Consider the following 15,952-nt stretch of genomic DNA (forward strand, 5'->3'; position numbering starts at 1 on the left):
TTCTTCAAAGTAGCCACCTTTTGCTTTGATTACTGCTTTGCACAGTCTTGGCATTCTCTTGATGACCTTCAAGAGGTAGTCATCGGAAATGGTTTTCACTTCACAGGTTTAATAAGTGGGATTTCTTGCCTTAAAAATGGGGTTGGGACCATCAGTTGTGTTGTGCAGAAGTCTGGTGGATACACAGCTGATAGTCCTACTGAATAGACTGTTAGACTTTGTATTATGGCAAGAAAAAAAGCAGCTAAGTAAAGAAAAACGAGTGGCCATCACTACTTTAAGAAATGAAGGTCAGTCAGTCCGAAAAATTTGGAAAACTTTGAAAGTATCCCCAAGTGCAGTGGCAAAAACCATCAAACGCTACAAAGAAACTGGCTCACATGAGGACCGCCCCAGGAAAGGAAGAGCAACAGTCACCTCTGCTGCGGAAGATAAGTTTATCCGAGTCACCAGCCTCAGAAATCGCAGGTTAACAGCAGCTCAGATTAGAGACCAGGTCAATGCCACACAGAGTTCTAGCAGCAGACACATCTCTAGAACAACTATTAAGAGGAGACTTTGTGCAGCAGCCTTCATGGTAAAATAGCTGCTAGGAAACCACTGCTAAGGACAGGCAACAAGCAGAAGTGACTTGTTTGGGCTAAAGAACACAAGAAATGGACATTAGACCAGTGGAAATCTGTGCTTTGGTCTGATGAGTCCAAATTTGAGATCTTTGGATCCAACCACCGTGTCTTTGTGCGACGCAGAAAAGGTGAACGGATGAACTCCACTTGCCTGGTTCCTACTGTGAAGCATGGAGGAGGAGGTGTGATGGTGTGGGGGTGCTTTGCTGGTGACACTGTTGGGGATTTATTCAAAATTGAAGGCATACAGAACCAGCATGCCTACCACAGCATCTTGCAGCGGCGTGCTATTCCATCCGGTTTGCGTTTAGTTGAACCATCATTTATTTTTCAACAGGACAATGACTCCAAACACATCTCCAGGCTGTGTAAGGGCTATTTGACTAAGAAGGAGAGTGATGGGGTGCTACGCCAGATAACCTGGCCTCCACAGTCACCAGACCTGAACCCAATCGAGATGGTTTGGGGTGAGCTGGACCGCAGAGTGAAGGTAAAAGGGCCAACAAGTGCTAAGCATCTCTGGGAACTCCTTCAAGACTGTTGGAAAACCATTTCCGGTGACTACCTCTTGAAGCTCATCAAGAGAATGCCAAGAGTGTGCAAAGCAGTAATCAAAGCAAAAGGTGGCTACTTTGAAGAACCTAGAATATAAGACATATTTTCAGTTGTCTCACACTTTTTTTAAGTATTTCATTCCACATGTGTCAATTCATAGTTTTGATGCCTACAATGTGAATCTACAATTTTCAGAGTCATGAAAATAAAGAAAACTCTTTGAATGAGAAGGTGTGTCCAAACTTTTGGTCTGTACTATATATATATACACTACTCACATTTAGCTTTCGGGTGAAATTTCAGGATGATCCTAACATGCCCTCTGACCTTTTCAGGTGACCTTAATGTGACCTTCTCTAATCTTTTGGATGCTCATGTCCAACTGTTCAATGTTTCAGGACTTTTTGCACAACTTGCTGTTCTCTAATTGCAAAATGCACAACAGGTGTTTGACCAATGAATCGCCCAATAAATGTTAGAGGTTCAATTAGAATTGGTATTTACAGTCCTCCTAATCATGCTCATCATATTTTGTCATCATGAGAGACCAAGACAACACCTTACAATTGCTGAGCAGTTCCAGGTCAATGTGAGGTTTCAAGCAGGATGTTCTCAGATGGAAGTGGCCACTGAGCTTAGAGTGTCACCAGCAGGGTGTAGAGAGACACAGAGAGACTAGAAGAGTCACAGAAAGTCAGAGAAGCGTATGTCCTTCGGCCATATCAAACACTGATGACCACTTCATTGTGATCAATGCCCTTCAGAACTGGATGATGAATGCCACACAACTCCAGGCACATTTAAGAGAGATGAGAGGCATCAAGTGTCTCCTTGGACCATTCAACACTGTTTACATCAGTGTGGTCTGTGCATTAGAAGACCTGCAAGCTACCTGATCATCCCACCTGAGACAGGCGTCATCTATGCTGGACAAGGGACCAAGTGGCCTGAGTGCTGGTTACTGATATAAGTCGATTCACGCTAAGCAGAAATGATGGGAGGGTGAGTGAAATGTTTTTTTTTTCTTTTTGCGGCAGACAAATATTAAAGGAGAGGCCCTGGAAGGGGATGTATACAAGAAAGAGGGACAAAAACTAAGATGGGGACATTATACCAGAATGTGCCCAGGAGAGGGATATATATACGCCAGGAGGGGTCCTGGAAGGGAACATATATACAAGAAGGAGAACATATATACAAGGAAGGGGACAAAAACCAGGATGGGGATATTATACAGAGGAGCAGTCTGTGTGTGGGGGATATTATGCAGAAGAGCAGTGTGTGTGGGATATTATACAGAGGAGCAGTGTGTGTAGGGGGGATATTATACAGAGGAGTAGTATGTGTGGGGGGATATTATACAGAGTGGCAGTGGGTGTATGGGGATATTATACAGAGGAGCAGTGTGTGGGAGAGATATTGTACAGAGGAGCTGTGTGTGGGGTCATATTATACAGAGGAGCAGTCTGTGTGGGGGGGATATTATGCAGAAAAGCAGTGTGTGTGGGATATTATACAGAGGAGCAGTGTGTGGGGAGATATTTTACAGAGGAGCAGTGTGTGTGGATATTATACAGAGGAGTAGTATGTGTGAGGGGATATTATACAGAGTGGCAGTGGGTGTATGGGGATATTATACAGAGGAGCAGTGTGTGTGAGAGATATTAAAAAGAGGAGCTGTGTGTGGGGGGATATTATACAGAGGAGCAGTGTGTGTGTGTATGCAGGCATATTATACAGAGCAGCAGTGTGTGTGGGAATATTATACAGAGGAGCAGTGTGTGTGTGTGTGTGGATATTATACAGAGGAGCAGTGTTTGTGGGGAAAAATACAGAGGAGCAGTGAGTGAAAGGTGAATATTATACAGAGGAATAGTTTGAGTGGGGGGGATATTACACATAGGAGCATTGTGTAGGGGTATATTATACAGAGGAGCAGTGTGTGTGGGGTCATATTATACAGAGGATAAGGCTGCACATCAAACTTAGATAATAGTATAATGCCTCAAGCATATGGACAAATATTGGAATATACAATGAAAAATGCTACTTGCTAATTTGAACATGTGAATAATGAATTGCATACCTGCCATGAATATTAGGAAAAAGGAGATATTTAGCAATCGCATTGATCAATGTAACTGAGCCCCAAGACCTCGTCAAGGCATATCTCTATATTGGGGTCCCTAGCTCTGTGACCCTAACTGTGTGTCATCTCATTGCAATTAAAAACTGCTATGGGTGGAGAGGGGTAACTAAGGACTTTCTTATATAGGAGATGGAAAAAACATGGCCGAAAGGGGCGGAGCTGTGTTCACATTCAGAAAAAAAAAAAAACTACATATAACTGAATAGGATAACTGAAGTGAGCACTAATATATATATTATGAGTGCAAGCCAAAAATTACATACTATATATGGATAAGGCTGCACATCAAACTTAGATAATAGTATAATGCCTCAAGCATATGGACAAATATTGGAATATACAATGAAAAATGCTACTTGCTAATTTGAACATGTGAATAATGAATTGCATACCTGCCATGAATATTAGGAAAAAGGAGATATTTAGCAATCGCATTGATCAATGTAACTGAGCCCCAAGACCTCGTCAAGGCATATCTCTATATTGGGGTCCCTAGCTCTGTGACCCTAACTGTGTGTCATCTCATTGCAATTAAAAACTGCTATGGGTGGAGAGGGGTAACTAAGGACTTTCTTATATAGGAGATGGAAAAAACATGGCCGAAAGGGGCGGAGCTGTGTTCACATTCAGAAAAAAAAAAAAACTACATATAACTGAATAGGATAACTGAAGTGAGCACTAATATATATATTATGAGTGCAAGCCAAAAATTACATACTATATATGGATAAGGCTGCACATCAAACTTAGATAATAGTATAATGCCTCAAGCATATGGACAAATATTGGAATATACAATGAAAAATGCTACTTGCTAATTTGAACATGTGAATAATGAATTGCATACCTGCCATGAATATTAGGAAAAAGGAGATATTTAGCAATCGCATTGATCAATGTAACTGAGCCCCAAGGCCTCGTCAAGGCATATCTCTATATTGGGGTCCCTAGCTCTGTGACCCTAACTGTGTGTCATCTCATTGCAATTAAAAACTGCTATGGGTGGAGAGGGGTAACTAAGGACTTTCTTATATAGGAGATGGAAAAAACATGGCCGAAAGGGGCGGAGCTCACTTCAGTTATCCTATTCAGTTATATGTAGTTTTTTTTTTTTTGAATGTGAACACAGCTCCGCCCCTTTCGGCCATGTTTTTTCCATCTCCTATATAAGAAAGTCCTTAGTTACCCCTCTCCACCCATAGCAGTTTTTAATTGCAATGAGATGACACACAGTTAGGGTCACAGAGCTAGGGACCCCAATATAGAGATATGCCTTGACGAGGCCTTGGGGCTCAGTTACATTGATCAATGCGATTGCTAAATATCTCCTTTTTCCTAATATTCATGGCAGGTATGCAATTCATTATTCACATGTTCAAATTAGCAAGTAGCATTTTTAATTGTATATTCCAATATTTGTCCATATGCTTGAGGCATTATACTATTATCTAAGTTTGATGTGCAGCCTTATCCGTATATAGTATGTAATTTTTGGCTTGCACTCATAATATATATATATTAGTGCTCACTTCAGTTATCCTATTCAGTTATATTATACAGAGGAGCTGTGTGTGTGGGGGATATTATACAGAGGAGCAGTCTGTGTGGGGGATATTATACAGAGAAGCAGTGTGTTTGTGGGAATATTATACACGGGGCATTGTGTGTAGGTATGTTATACAGAGAGGCAGTGTGTTTGGGGGAGATATTATACATGGAGCAGTGTGGGCGAGATATTATGGAGAGGGGCTGTGTAGGGGGTGTATAATGTGGATAGGGGCGATGTAGAGTGTGTATTATTAATTTTCTGAGGGAAATACTTCATTTTCTGGAACAATTTCAAGGGTGCAAACAATTTTGGCTATGACTGTATGTATATTATTATTATTATTATTATTGATTTATAGAGCACCATTGATTCCATGGTGCTGTACATGAGAAGGGGTTACATACAGAATTCATATACAAGTTACAGTAGACATACTAGTACAGAGGGAGGGGGGCCCTGCCCTTGCAGGCTTACATTCTATAGGATTATGGGGAGGAGACAGTAGGTGGGGTGTAGGTGGGGCAGCAGCTCTGCACGGTGGTGGGGCGGCAGCTCCGCACGGTGGTGGGGAGGCAGCTCCGCACGGTGGTGGGGCGGCAGCTCCGCACGGTGGTGAAGCAGTGAGGTCGTTGAAGGTTATAGGCATTTCTGAACAGATGAGTCTTTAGGTTCCGTTTGAAGTTATGTATATGTATATATGCACGCTTTTCCAAGCAGAGTGGTGAGAGTGTGGAAGGTTTGAGCGGTGGAGGCGGAGCTTGGGTTGAGTCTGGGCGGAGTCTGAAGGGGGCCCAACATTTTTGCCAGTATGGGGCCCTGAAATTCCTAGTGGCTGCCCTGGGCCACCCTACAAGAAGAATAGGATGCAATGCCTCCGCAGACAATAACTGAACTTGTGACCAGCAGGAGACGTTGTTACCATTTGTAACTGATGCTCAAGGACATATGACAAGTTATGGAGACACTGCTATTTGGGGAGTATACCGGCCCCTGGTGTTGGCTTTTGTATGTATAAATAGTTTGAGATGAGGAAATCTCTATTACATGCTTCTACTTAACTGCCCGACTCTAGACAACTTTCTGTATTGAGACTCGGGAAAGGGCTCGGAAAATGCCTTGAAAATCTCTGTGGAAAATATCGACTGTGCTGGTGATGAGTGATGCCCAGCATTGTGCGCGCTGCGGGATGTGTGTGATCGGCTCAGATTTCACTTACATTCTGTGTTCTACACTGTGTGCAGAATTATTAGGCAAATGAGTATTTTGATCCCATGATACTTTTTATACATGTTGTCCTACTCCAAGCTGTATAGGCTGAGAGCCAACTACCAATTAAGTAAATCAGGTGATGTGGATCTCTGTAATGAGGAGGGGTGCGGTGTAATGACATCAACACCCTATATAAGGTGTGCTTAATTATTAGGCAACTTCCTTTCCTTTGGCAAAATGGGTCAGAAGAGAGATTTGACAGACTCTGAAAAGTCCAAAATTGTGAGATGTGTTGCAGAAGGATGCAGCAGTCTTGAAATTGCCAAACTTTTGAAGCGTGATCACCAAACAATCAAGTGTTTCATGGCAAATAGCCAACAGGATTGCAAAAAGGGTGTTGGGCAAAAAAGGCGTAAAATAACTGCCCACAAATTGAGGAAAATCAAGTGTGAAGCTGCCAAGATGCCATTTGCCTCCAGTTTGGCCATATTTCAGAGCTGCAACGTTACTGGAGTATCAAAAAGCACAAGGTGTGCCGTACTCAGGGACATGGCCAAGGTAAGGAAGGCTGAAAACCACCACCTCTGAACAAGAAACATAAGATAAAACGTCAAGACTGGGCCAAGAAATATCTTAAGATTGATTTTTCAAAGGATATATGGACTGATGAAATGAGAGTGACTCTTGATGGGCAGATGGATGGGCCAGAGGCTGGATCAGTAAAGGGCAGAAAGCTCCACTCCGACGCAGACGCCAGCAAGGTGGAGGTGGGCACTGGTATGGGCTGGGATCATCAAAGATCAACTTGTGGGACCTTTTCGGGTTGAGGATGGAGTGATGCTCAACTCCCAGACCTAATGCCAGTTTCTGGAAGACAACTTCTTCAAGCAGTGGTACAGGAAGAAGTCGGTATCGTTCAAGAAAAACATGATTTTCATGCAGGACAATGCTCCATCACATGCATCCAACTACTCCACAGCGTGGTTGGCCAGTAAAGGTCTAAAAGATGGAAAAATAATGACATGGCCCCCTTGTTCACCTGATCTGAACCCCATAGAGAACCTGTGGTCCCTCATAAAATGTAAGATCTACAGGGAGGGAAAACAGTGCACCTCTGGGAGCAGTGTCTGGAGGCTGTGGTGGCTGCTGCACACAATGTTGATCATAAACAGATCAAGCAATGACAGAATCTATGGATGGTGGCTGCTGAGTGTCATCATAAAGAAAGGGGGCTATATTGGTCACCAATTTTAATCGGTTTTGTTTTTGCATGTCAGAAATGTTTTTCTTAATTTTGTGCAGTTATATTGGTTTACCTGGTGAAAATAAACAAGTGAGATGGGAATATATTCGGTTTTTATTAAGTTGCCTAATAATTCTGCACAGTAATAGTTACCTGCACAAACAGATATCCTCCTAAGATAGCCAAATCTAAAAAAACCCACTCCAATTTCCAAAAATATTAAGCTTTGATATTTATGAGTCTTTTGGGTTGATTGAGAACATAGTGGTTGATCAATAATAAAAAAAATCTTCTAAAATACAACTTGCCTAATAATTCTGCACACGGTGTAATATGTTTTGTTCACAGAGAAATGAAAAAAAAAGAATGAAACAAAAAAGCACCGCCCACCCACCTCCGGAAGTGTTTTGCTTTTAGCCCACAGCAAAACATTTCTGGAGGTGGGTGGGCACAATGCTGCGCAGCACTCAGACATGAGCACAGCACCACAATACTCACCACGGGGATTTTCACATAATTTTTTGAGTCCGAACCTCAAAACTGAAGGTTCGCTCATCTCTACCCGACTGTCATGATAAAATATCACTGTATAGAGAACTTTTTCTGTTTTCTGTAAATTTCACCCAAAAGCCAAATATCTCTTTTTGGGAGTAGTGTATATGCTAGAATTGCTGTATTTTTTATGTTGCTAGATTTTACCCACAACATGCAATTAAAGGGAACCTGTCAGGTCCAATATGCACTGAGAACCATGAGCAGTTCTGGGTGTATATTGCTAATCCCTGCCTAACCGTCCCTGTATACACTACCATAGATAAAGGGATCTTTAGAAGAAGTATTTGTAAAGATCCTAATGAACGAGGGCGTTAGTTCCCCTGGCTAGTCGGCTCCATTAGCATGTTAGTACACCCTTATGGGTAAAAAAAGGCTGAATTGCAGTGTTTTTTTTCCACCATTTCACCCAACTTGTATTTTTTTCCTGTTTTCCAGTACATTATGGTAAAATCAATGTTGTAATTCAATACTTTTTGTATTTTTAACTAAGTTATTGTTCCTTAACCCTTTTATGACCAAAGATGTACTGGTACGCCATTGGTCGCCTCTCTCTGGTTACTGCGGGCTTTGGCGGTGAGCCCGCGGTAATCCCCGCACATCTCTGCTGATCTCCGATCTACCCGTGCCTGTTAACCCCTTAGATTCTGCTGTGAAATACTCACATTTATATGGCCTCGGCAGGGATTGCGCCATTGGTACCCCTGTGAAGCAATCACGGGGTACCAATGTGTTCTCATGGTAGCACGGAGTCAGCGGATGACCCCTGACACTACAATGACTCACTTACTGTGAGAGCCGACAGAGCACCGACACTCACTGGAGATGAACATTTCTGCTGATCAGAGCGATGCTGCTCTGATCAGCAGAAATGAACAGGCGGCCAGACTGTGCAGGCATAAAGCTAGTAAAATCAATAAAAAATGTAAAAAAAAAGTTTTAAAACATGAAAAAATAAAAAAAAGTTAAAATCTCCACCCATTGAAAATAAAACTGTTAAAAAAATATACATATTTGGTATCGCTGCGTTCAGAAATGCCCGATCTATCAGAATATAAAACAATTAGTCTGATCGGTACATGGTGTGATGAGAAAAAAATTCCAAACGCCAAAATTAGTTTTTTTTGGTCGCCGCAACATTTGTTAATGGGCGATCAAAATGTCAAATTTATCCAAAAATGGTATAATTATAAACATCAGCTCAAGACGCAAAAAATAAGCCCCAGATCCCGAAAAATGAGAACGCTACGGGTCTTGGAAAATGGAGATAGAAGCACAAATATTTTTCGGACAAACGTCTGATTTTTTTTAACCCCTTAGATAAAAGTAAACCTATACATGTTTGGTGTCTACGAACTCGCACTGACCTGAGGCATCACACTCACACATCAGTTTTACCATATAGTCAACACCGTGAATAAAATATCCCAAAAACTATTGTACGATCACTTTTTTTGCAATTTTTCCGCACTTGGAATTTTTTTACCGTTTTCCAGTACACTATATGGTAAAACTTATGATTTCATTTAAAAGTACAAAAAACAAGCCCTTATATGGCAAGAGTGACGGAAAAATAAAAAAGTTACGGCTCTCGGAAGAAGGGGAGCAAAAAACAAAAAACGCAAAAACGGAAAGTGCCCGGGGGCTGAAGGGGTTAAAGAGGTTCTCTGGGTCATCACTATCTGATATGCGGCGCCCCCAATAATCCTCCAATAGCAGCTCCGCTCTCTGTCACGTGCTGCACTTCCGCTCCTATTCATCTGAATAGATCATTATTGAAACAAATCTCATAACACTCGCCAGCCTGTGACTTTGTTTACGTTTGTCAGTGTTACTAAAGTTTCACTCTTCAAACAAAACTCCTCTGCTGGGATTTCTTCAACTTACTTCCGGGTTCCCCTGGCGTGGGCTGGGCAGCTTCAACCAATCCGGAGATAAAGACGCTTCTCTTGTCAAAATGCTACCAATGAGGAGTCACGTAGCAGAAAGCCCTGTAGGCTTTGTAAAAGACCGGAGCGCGGATTGGTTCGCGACGGAGTTGACAGCGCAGCAGGGTTATGTGGTGATTTCACGCTTGGTTGCAGTGGCAAGGCTCCATAGCAGAGCATGTGAGTTGTGTGTTGTGCTGGGTGTGGGTTTCTGGGGTCCTGATTGCTGGGGGTCCGGGCTGCAGAGGCTCCTGCACTGCATGATCTGCTCTGATGTCTTATACTAATGCTCCTGTTATAGCATTACCTTACTTAAACACTATCCAGCCATCTGTGTGGGTATTGCAACATACAAGGGGTTAATCATTGCCCCCATCCAAGCCTATAATGCACAATTATATAGAAAAAAAATCAAAATATTATAAGTAATTGATTGCATCTCTGGGAATGGAAGCTTCTATTCAAATGTTATTTGCAAATGATCTTTTTTTTTTCCTGCATCTGGGAAAGTTGGGTGGATATCAGCAGAGGCTTATGGGTTAAAAAAAAAAAAAAAAGTTGCAAGCAACTGTGAAATTTTGTCCAGCTTCTTTTCCCATAGGGAATCAATGACCAAAGGTCACCAAAAACAGAGCTAAGCCCAGAGTTACACTCGCGCCTGTCACGAGCGGGAGAAAAAAGCCCTCCGCAAAATATGTATTAATGTAAGACCCGGAGTCATCTTTATATGGAACCTCTGCAGCCATAAAATGCGCTGAACTGGCTGCCATTAAGAGGATTTGTCACCAGAGGTCACACTACAAACTGCATACATTATTACATAGGTCTATTAGACCTGATGAGGCTGGTGACTTACTATGAAAAGCTGTATAATGTTAATAGCACTGAGTATTTTTACGGTTCTGGCTATATTGAAATTTGGGTCATAAGTCCAAGGGTATTGATTAGCTGCATATCCAGCCTGTGACAGCTGCAGCTTGTACCCAGCAGCAGGGGGGGGCACTGAGGAGCGGTCAGTTGTCAGTATGGGCGTCTCATCAGGTCTAAGAGAGCATTTAATAATCTATGCAGTTTATGTTCTGACATCTAGTGACACATCCCTTTAAAGTGAATATTCACAATTATTTCTAACTAGCTATCTACATAGAAACTTACTCATCTTTCTAAATTGAAGAAGATTTCACTTCTGTAAACCTGAGTTACCTCCTGTATTATACTCCAGAGCTGCACTCACTATTCTGCTGGTGCAGTCACTGTGTACATACATTACATTACTGATCCTGTACTGATCCTGAGTTACCTCCTGTATTATACTCCAGAGCTGCACTCACTATTCTGCTGGTGCAGTCACTGTGTACATACACTATATTACTGATCCTGAATTACCTCCTGTATTATACTCCAGAGCTGCACTCACTATTCTGCTGGTGCAGTCACTGTGTACATACACTATATTACTGATCCTGAATTACCTCCTGTATTATACTCCAGAGCTGCACTCACTATTCTGCTGGCGCAGTCACTGTGTACATACATTACATTACTGATCCTGTACTGATCCTGAGTTACCTCCTGTATTATACTCCAGAGCTGCACTCACTATTCTGCTGGCGCAGTCACTGTGTACATACATTACATTACTGATCCTGTACTGATCCTGAGTTACCTCCTGTATTATACTCCAGAGCTGCACTCACTATTCTGCTGGCGCAGTCACTGTGTACATACATTACATTACTGATCCTGTACTGATCCTGAGTTACCTCCTGTATTATACTCCAGAGCTGCACTCACTATTCTGCTGGCGCAGTCACTGTGTACATACATTACATTACTGATCCTGTACTGATCCTGAGTTACCTCCTGTATTATACTCCAGAGCTGCACTCACTATTCTGCTGGCGCAGTCACTGTGTACATACATTACATTACTGATCCTGTACTGATCCTGAGTTACCTCCTGTATTATACTCCAGAGCTGCACTCACTATTCTGCTGGCGCAGTCACTGTGTACATACATTACATTACTGATCCTGTACTGATCCTGAGTTACCTCCTGTATTATACTCCAGAGCTGCACTCACTATTCTGCTGGCGCAGTCACTGTGTACATACATTACATTACTGATCCTGTACTGATCCTGAGTTACCTCCTGTATTATACCCCAGAGCTGCACTCACTATTCTCCTGGTGCAGTCATTGTGTACATACATTACATTACTTATCCTGTACTGATCCTGAGTTACCTCCTGTACATCTTTTATTATAAAAGTAAAAAAACATAACAATAACAGAAACATAACAAAATATCAATCAGAAAAGCTCCATGTAACTGAGCCCTGGTTCAGCCGCTCGCTCTCTCCACACACACACATTATTACATACAACCCTCATATATACACAATTATAACTAATGACATCACTGACTTCTGGTCCAGCTGCCAAAGAAAATAGCAAACATAAAACAGGAAAGAAAATAAATAGCCTGTACGGCAAATTTTTTTTTTTTTTTTTTTCTCTTTATATACACACGCGTAAACATAAATACGCGTGTGTATATACAAAACTGACTATATACAAAACTAAATCTATAAACGAACCCCCCACTCCAGACCACCATCCCCACCCCTGCGCCGACCTGAGAGCTGGTCCTGCGTCTCATGCTTCAGTCCATGTCCAACGTCCCTGGACCAGATCAGGCAGCGCCAGTGTGTAACCCAAACCTCAATGTCCCAAAGTCCCAAAAGATGAACCCACCTCCCCCCTCCTGCCACCACCCAACCTAACACCTACACCCCTATCTATATACACAATATATACAATATACACAAACCAACAACAAATCAACAAACAAAACAAACAATCAACAAAGCCCAGGTTCGGCGCCTGCAGCCCTACATCACTGTAACTGATCAAAACAAAAATCTAGGGTGTCAGCAGCAGCCCACCACCAGGAAAGGAGAGGAGTAGACTAAGGCACACTAAAAGAAAAGCCCCTCCAGAGGAGAGCCGCCCTCCGTGCGCCCAGTCTCTCATACTCCAGAGAGCGCACCTTCACCAGGTCACCGAGTATGGTCCTAAACACATCATCCACTGGGAGGATTTTCCGTTGCGTCGATACTAAGCACCGTGCGTTCCACATGTGATACCTAACCACTACGCTAACTAGAAATAAAGTGCAGCGGTCCCGACCACCCAGGTCTCTGAACGCTCCATAGGCCCATTCCGCATAGGAGAGACCGGCCAGCCGAGGCCAGCCAATGGAGGCGCCCACCCTGTTGTATACCTCTGTGTTAAAGGGACAACGAAGCAGGAAATGGTCCATGCTTTCCAGCACAGTACCACACTGCTCTCGAGGACAATTCCTATCCTCAGAGCTCCTACACTTCAGATTGTCCCTCACACACAGTTTCCCATGGAAGCAGCGCCAAGCCAAGTCCCAAAACTTCGAGGGGATTCTGATAGAATTTAAAAGATGCAAACCCACCCCAAAATCCCGACTTGGGCAGTCTCTGAGCGCCAGAGGCCTCTGGAAATGGGTCAACAGAACCCTTTTGTCAAGGAGCTTCCTTGGCAGAGTCCTAATCTCCCACATTCCCAGTCCCCACCGGCGAATTACCTTTAGAACCAGGGTAGCATAAGCCGGAAGATGTCCATGCGGTGCGCGAAGAACCTTCACTTGCCCTCCTGTCTCCCATTCCTGGAAGAAAGGCTGAAACCATCCACTACAGGAGAATACCCACGGAGGAGCCCTATCTTTCCAGAGGTTTGCAATATTGATCTTAATGAAGGTATTCACAAGGAATACCACAGGGTTGACCATACCCAACCCTCCTAGTCTCCTCGTACGGTAAGTAACCTCCCTCTTGATCAGGTTCAGTCTATTCCCCCATAACATCTGGAAGAACAAACTGTAGATCCGAGTCCAGAGAGGCTCCGGCAAGATGCACACGCTGCCCAGATAGATGAGTAAAGGGAGCAGGTAAGTTTTGATCAGGTTTACCCTTTCCCTTAGGGTCAAAGACCAACCCTTCCATTGGTTGACCTTCTGAGTGGCGATCTCTAGCCTGCTTTCCCAATTTTGTTTGGGGTAATCCCCCTGGCCAAATTCGATGCCAAGAACTTTTGCAGAAACTTTGGGTCCTGGAAGGGTGTCCGGGAGATCAAAACCAGGATCTTCTCCTCCCAGCCAGAGACTCTCACACTTATCCCGGTTGATCTTGGACCCAGATGCCTCAGAGTAGCGATTTACCTCTGACATCAGCCACTCTGCCTCCCCATCCGAGGAAACAAAAATGGTGACGTCATCAGCATACGCCACCACCCTTAGAGTGGATTCCGGTGCCGTCCGGTCCATCTCGACCCCTGCCAACGGTCCACTCTCCACCCTCCGAAGGAAAGGATCAATCGCAAACACGTACAGCAGGGGGCTTAAGGGACAACCCTGGCGAACACCAGAACCAACCTCAAAAGAGCTGCCAATCCAACCGTTCACAAGCGGAAAACTCTCTGCCCCAGCGTACAAGGTCTTAAGCCAATCAACAAACCTCCCCGGCAGGCCATACCTCAGAAGGACAGACCAGAGGTACTCATGATTAACCCGATCAAACGCTTTTGCCTGATCCAGGGACAGCATGTACCCCTTCCAGTGGCCAGCCCTACCCTGCTCCACTGCCTCTCGGACACAGAGCACAGCACTAAATGTACTGCGGCCCGGAACAGAGCAATGCTGGGCCCCTGAAAGGAGCTGGGGTGCAAACTTCACCAGCCGATTAAACAGCACCTTTGCCAAAACCTTCCTGTCTGCATTGAGAAGCGCTATGGGACGCCAATTCTCAATGCAAGACGGATCCTTACCCTTTGACAAGATGATCAGGGCAGACCTCCTCATTGACTTCGGCAGAGTGCCCAAGGAAAGACACTCATTGAATACCTCAGTCAAGAGGGGAACCAAGGCGTCCTTAAAGGTCTTGTAGAACTCAGATGTTAAGCCATCTGGACCTGGCGATTTCTTTAGGGCTAGCCCTTCAATCGCCAACCTAACTTCCTCTTCCGTGATCATCTCCGTCAAAACATCAAGAGAAGGGTCTACCCCTGGTTCGGGGACAGCTTCAGCCAGGAAAGCCGACATCTCATCCCAGTCTAGATCCCTCTTCCCCAAGAGGTGCGAGTAGAAGGATCTGACGACCTCCAGGATCCCTGATCTGGATCTCCTCAGGGACCCTGTACTGTCAATCAGTCCTGTGACAACTTTACTATTCACTGACATCTTGCAGTTCCTGTAAGGGTCGGGCGAGCGGTACTTCCCATAATCCCTCTCAAAAACCAAAGATGCGTGCCTATCATACTGACACCTCCTCAGCAAAGATTTCACTCTGGAGATCTCCTCGCGGCTACCTCCAGCTGAGACAAGATGCTCGAGTTTCCTCCTCAGGCCCTGGTACAGGCGGTACCTGTCCAGACTCCTGAGGCTTGAGAGCTGGCGGAAGAATCTCGCCACCCTTTCCTTGAACATCTCCCACCACTCTGACTTACTACTACAAAGATCCAGTAAGGGTACCTGGCTCTGAAGAAAATCCTCAAAGGACTGTCTTATCTCCGCTTCTTCCAAGAGAGACGAATTCAGCCTCCAAAAGCCTCTTCCCATCCGGGGGGTCTCTGTAACATTCAGAGAAAACAAAATTAAACAGTGGTCGGAGAACTCCACCTCAACAACAGATACTGCTGAAGAGACGGCTTCCTCCTTTAAATAAAACCTGTCTATTCTGGACCTACAATTACCTCTATGATAGGTGAACCCCTCGTGGCCCGGGGTGTGCCGGATGTGGACATCCACCAGGCGAGCCTCACTAGCTATACTATTAAGAGCGACGCTATCATAAGTCAGCTTGCCTCTGGCACCTCCTCTATCTCGGGGTCTCGTGACAGTGTTGAAATCCCCTCCAAAGACAACCTGCCGACTCGTAAAAAGGTAGGGCTTGATCCTCATAAAGAGACACTTCCGGTCCCACTTAGATTGGGGACCATAGATATTAATGAGCCGGAGCTCCTGTCCCTTCAGGAGGACATCTAAGATCAGGCACCTCCCCATTTCTAACTCAATAACCCGTCGGCATTCTACCGGTGCGGTAAAGAGGAC

General features: G+C 44.1%; 1 protein-coding gene across 3 annotated transcripts in view; it reads left to right on the plus strand.

Annotated features, from left to right (window-relative positions):
* The first annotated feature begins 9,948 nt into the window (after positions 1 to 9,948).
* Positions 9,949 to 15,952, plus strand: part of HLCS (holocarboxylase synthetase) — a 179,060-nt gene continuing 173,056 nt past the window's right edge. For 2 of the 3 annotated variants that reach the window (XM_075332914.1, XM_075332917.1), the window contains exon 1: positions 9,949 to 9,991. The gene's annotated coding sequence lies outside the window, so the exon portion shown is untranslated. Of the gene's footprint in view, positions 9,992 to 10,126; positions 10,147 to 15,952 lie in introns of those variants that run through there. The other variant, XM_075332915.1, reaches the window with a different exon arrangement.

The sequence above is a fragment of the Anomaloglossus baeobatrachus genome, chromosome 2 (genome assembly GCF_048569485.1).
Source record: "Anomaloglossus baeobatrachus isolate aAnoBae1 chromosome 2, aAnoBae1.hap1, whole genome shotgun sequence".
In the NCBI taxonomy this organism is placed as follows: Eukaryota; Metazoa; Chordata; class Amphibia; order Anura; family Aromobatidae; genus Anomaloglossus; species Anomaloglossus baeobatrachus.